This window comes from Oreochromis aureus, linkage group 1 (assembly GCF_013358895.1).
Source record: "Oreochromis aureus strain Israel breed Guangdong linkage group 1, ZZ_aureus, whole genome shotgun sequence".
Taxonomy (NCBI): Eukaryota; Metazoa; Chordata; class Actinopteri; order Cichliformes; family Cichlidae; genus Oreochromis; species Oreochromis aureus.
Genome location: NC_052942.1, coordinates 15,072,094 through 15,077,271, shown reverse-complemented (window position 1 = coordinate 15,077,271; position 5,178 = coordinate 15,072,094). Strand labels below are relative to the sequence as shown.

At 42.2% G+C, this 5,178-nt stretch overlaps 1 long non-coding RNA gene across 1 annotated transcript; it reads right to left on the bottom strand.

Moving 5' to 3' along the window:
- Nucleotides 1–3,836: 3,836 nt before the first annotated feature.
- LOC120438264 lies at nucleotides 3,837–4,406 on the bottom strand. The gene is made up of 2 exons (XR_005611750.1): nucleotides 4,236–4,406; nucleotides 3,837–4,091 (listed from the first exon to the last, which is right to left on the bottom strand). It is a non-coding gene; the product is annotated as an uncharacterized LOC120438264 (long non-coding RNA).
- Nucleotides 4,407–5,178: the final 772 nt, after the last annotated feature.

Below are 5,178 nucleotides of genomic sequence, written 5' to 3'. Positions count from 1 at the left end.
TCAGACCTGAATCTAAAGAAATGTTCACTTTATGATTGTTGGAAAAAAGCATGAGGACGATTCCTGTGAAAAGTGACGTTAAATATTTAGGCGTTTATTTAAAAAAGATATCAAAAGTCAAAAAAGCTAAAAGATAAAACTGATGGTATGTCCAAAACACTAAATCATTGGCTAATGAGAGATATTACAATTTTTGGATGCAATCTATTATCAAAATCAGAGGGTGTCTCAAAGATGGTTTATCCAGCTTATTCATTATACATTACCCATAAAAGTATTAAAAGATGAACTCCAATCAATCACTTCACTCAATGGCTGGAGTATTTACAGTTTTTCTGATTGCTTAAGCACATTTTTTGTAACTATTGGCTATTTTTGCAAAACTCTACACACAAATAAGAAAACCTGTCACCCAATTATCAAAACATTGTAGTTCTCTTGCAAAAGCGAACACAGCTAGATTAACCCTTCACACCTTCGTAAAAATGGTGTTTTCGTATCAAACAGTACACACAAGCCATCATCTACTAAGCACACAATGCGCCAACTGCATACTGATGGTATGAATACAAAACACATCTGGCTTTTGCTTTCTCTGTGTACAGATGTCAATTTGAGGTCACACTTTTGTCATAGTGTCATGTAAACATACAAGGATCCAAACTTCAAGTATTGGTGTTTATTCACACTCATCAAAACCAAGACAAAGTCAGAACACAAAATAGGAATTTCACAAAAAAAGGAAAAAAAAGACAATCAGCCTACATCATGTCGTCTTTTTCTGGGTCCGCCACAAAATTTCGTCCACATGGCATGCGATATCCTCCAGTCCAAGGCACCGGGAAAATATCTCCTTGAATGCCGTATCCAGGCCTGACATGATGCCTGGTCAATATCTCCACATGCCTCCTCCATTGCCTGTAAAAGGGCTACCTGTTGATGAGGATGACGGTCGTTCACTTTCCAGCGCCAGGCAGAGAAGAACTCCTCGATGGGATTTAAGAATGGAGAGTATGAAGGAGGTTGAGTGCCATGAAGGATGGGTGGTCTGTAAACCAGTTGCGGACCAAAGCAGCCCTATGGAAACTAACATTGTCCCATATGATGACATATCGGGTCTGCTCTGGTCTCTGAACAGTGAGCATGTCATGCAAGGTGTCCAGGAATGCAATAATGTGTGCAGTGTTGTATGGGCCTATGGTTGCATGATGGTGAACAACACCATTTTGGCTTATAGCTGCACACATGGTTATGTTACCACCACGTTGTCCTGGGACATTGATGATGGCACGGTGTCCAATAATGTTCCTGCCACGTCTCCTGGTTTTAGTGCCAGCTGAGCTACCTCCAGATCAATGCCAGTAAAACCAAGGAGCTGGTGGTAGACTTCATGAGCACAAACATCCTCCACTGCAACCACTGAACATCCAAGGTATGGACATCGAGGCTGTGGACAGCTACAGGTACCTTGGTGTTCATCTGAACAACAAACTGGACTGGACTCATAACTCAGACGCCCTCTACAGGAAAGGGCAGAGCAGACTGTACCTGCTGCGGAGACTCAGGTCGTTTGGAGTAGAGGGCCCACTCCTGAAGACCTTCTATGACTCTGTGGTGGCCTCAGCCATCTTTTATGGTGTGGTCTGCTGGGCGGCAGCATCTCTGCTGGGGACAGGAAGAGACTGAACAGGCTGATCCGCAGGGCCAGCTCTGTTCTAGGATGCCCTCTGGACCCAGTGGAGGTGGTGAGTGACAGGAGAATGGTGGCTAAGCTGTCATCCCTGTTGGACAACATCTCCCACCCCATGCATGAGACTGTGACAGCACTGAGCAGCTCCTTCAGTGGGAGACTGCGGCACCCACAGTGTGGGACGGAGAGATTTCGCAGGTCTTTCCTCCCCACTGCTGTCAGACTCCACAACAAAGACTTTAACTGATCAAACACACACATCCACACATGTGCAATAACACTAATGTGCAATAATCTTTTCTGGCATCGTTGTATTTTTACTCAGTTGTATATAACATTTGTATTCTATTTTTATCTTATTGTATATTTTATTCTATTTTATTCTACTGTATATTGTATTTTATTTTATTCTATTCTGTACAGTTGTGTACTGTATTTATTCTTATTTTATTTTATTCTAATTTTTGCTTCATAACTTTTGCACTGTCCACTTCCTGCTGTGACAAAACAAATTTCCCACGTGTGGGACTAATAAAGGTTATCTTATCTTATCTTATCTTATCTGAGGTTAAAACTGGCCTCATCCACAAAAAGTAGCTCATGTCCCATTGCATCTGCTTCTAGTTCCATCACTCTCTGGACAAGACAAAACAAATGCAACACATCAGGCCCATGCACAGCACTACAGTATGCACTTCCAAATTCAGAACCAATGACACTGGCTTACCTGCACATAGTCATATCGCAGTTGCTTTACACGTTCTGTGTTTCTCTCGAAAGGAACTCTGTAAATTTGCTTCATTCTTATTCTGTGGCGCGCAGCAGTACGACTTAGTGCAGAAATGCTTGCACTGTGTACATTTTGAAAGATGGTGTCATTATCAATTGTGCGCTGCTGCTGTATTTCACGCAGTCTTATTGCATTATTGGCAATCACCATGTTCACTATATGGGTCTCTTGCTCTGGAGTGAACATTCTGCCTCTGCCCCCAACAGCTGGACGTCTAGCAATTCTGTGAAGTAACAATTTCAGTATTTTTGCATGTATGGTAGTGTTGTGTTTCTCATTAGAGTATGGCAGTGCTACAAAGTACTTACCGATTCTCATTTGGAAATGTCCTAATGATGCCTGCTTGTAGCTGCTCAGTTTAGGCTGAACCCGTTGGCCAGCTTCCCTCAGGGTCATCCCATGGTTGATGACATGGTCCACTATTGTAGCTCTGATGTCATCAGTTATTCTGTTTCTTACTCTTCTTACCCTTCCTCTTTCCCCTCCTCGTCCTCTTCTTGCTCCTCCACGTCCTCTTCCTCCAACTTCTTCACCTCCACGTCCTCTCCCTCGGCCTCCTCTGATTCTCACTCTTGCTGCTCCTTCCATTGTACTCCACATAGACAGCTTACCTGTGGCCTGTTTATAGTGCTTAGGCTGATTGCAAAGTGGACTAATTATCTAAGACAGTTTTCACATGTGAAAGTGTGCCAGACAGTTGGCAAAATAGTGTTAATGATAGCCATACATGTGTATAATTTTGCTAGGAGTGTGTTGGGAATGTGGTAATTGAGTGTAAGCAGTGAGTTGTGTTTAAAGTTCTGCAAAAAGAGTGTTGTGCAGTGAATTGTGCCTACAGTTTTGCAGAGTGTGTGTTACAAAATGGCAAACTGAGTGCAAAGCAGTGTTTGTGCTTTTAGTTTTGCAAACTCAGTGAGTGGTTTTGTATTAATAGTTTTAGAAATTGTGCTATAAGAATCACAGTTAGGGTTTAAGCATTCAGAAAAAAAACTGTAAAATAAACTGGATAAAAGCCTTCCTCTCAAAACCTGACTCCATATCGTTCCATATCCCCAAAAATGTTTTCAAAAAGGTGGGAGGGTTGGATTTTCTCCTGAAATGTGATTTTGATATTTGGAAGTTGCTTGTCAAACTGTCAGAATATCATAAGCAAGTCTTATCTTATTGGAAGATGGTTTTTGCCCATGACCTCACGCCCCATGGCTCCACCTTGTGGAATAACAGGACCATTACAATTAATAGGAAGTTGTCCCTCCATAAATCTGAGCGTACACACTTTCTGTCTGTCCTAGTCTTCCATCCACCAGCTGTTAGGGTTAAATACCTAACAGCTTTACTTTAATAAAGAGGCAGAGATTAAAAAAATAAACCCTTTAATAATAAAAATAAAATTTTGTTTTAAAGTCTATATCTTCAGGCAGCGGCTCTTGCATGAATCCTCCGTTGTATGTGTGCAACAGCAGCACTGAGCTCTCTCCGAGTGATGACTTTCAACCTGTTTGACTTGGACAGCCGAGAAGCCTCCGAGCCTACAAGCCTGAGCAGGACCAGTCTGGGGACACCATGCCTCCTGGTCAGAAACTCAGGACTTCTCAGTCCAACAGGACTAACCTGCAGAAGAACACCAAGAAAGAAGTGCATGTGAAACCAGTCCCTCATCACATAGGAACATGTACAGGCCAGATGGAGATGTAGTTTTAATGTTAAAGTCATTAAAGATTAAAGAGCACAAACAATTATAGTGTGCGTTCTAACCTCTTTATGAGCTCTGTAGATGAGAGTGGAGTAAGCATGAATCCTCTTTTTGGTGCGTGGAGGGATCCTACGCGTTACATGAACAGTCACTTTCATGTTTGCTGTGTCAAGTTCCTTGAAGGAAAAAAAAAAAAAAAGTCATGAAGAGAAATCACCCAGTGAGACTTGCAGAATCTCTTTTATAAGGCCACTGGTGATGAAAGCAAAAGGGCGCACAGGGAGTGAAACTCGTACTCTAATCAGCACAAATTGGAAACAGCTTAGCTTGATTAGGCTTAATTATTTTTACCCACCTGGCTTTAAAACCCTGAGTGGGAGGAGGGAGAAATGCCACGCTCAAACAAAACACCCCCACTAATATCTGGTTAACCATTTGCCAGTTGCAGCTTGACCAGATGCGTTTGGTTGCCATCAACAAGCTTCAACAATGCTGCATAATTTTGGCTCGATATTTGACCACTCTTCTCGGCTGAAATAGTGGAGTTAATTTAAATTGGTTGGTTTCCTGTCACGGATCCAGCTTTTAAGCATAGTCCACAAATTTTCAAAAGGATTGAAGGAAGACCGCTCTAGAAGCTTAATGTTAGCTTGCATTATTCATTTCAAAACCAGTTTTTATGTGTGTTTGGGTAATTGTCCTGTTGGAATACCCAGTTGTGTCTAGCTGTTGATTTCACTATCTGTGACCACATCCTCATTTTAGTTTTGACAGCATTTCTAATAGATAATGGAAGATGGCTTGAGCATGAATTGAGGCTGCAGTTTGGGGAACTGTTTTGCCTCAGAGGGAACTGGTGGTGGCTCCTGAGCCAGGCAGATCCCCATGTACTAATGACAAGTATATAAATTGAAAAAGGAAGGGAGGGTCAGGCACACAAAATGCAGCTTGTAGTGTCTGGGGGCCATATTTAGCAGAGAACCAGAAGGGAGGTGTATGGAGATG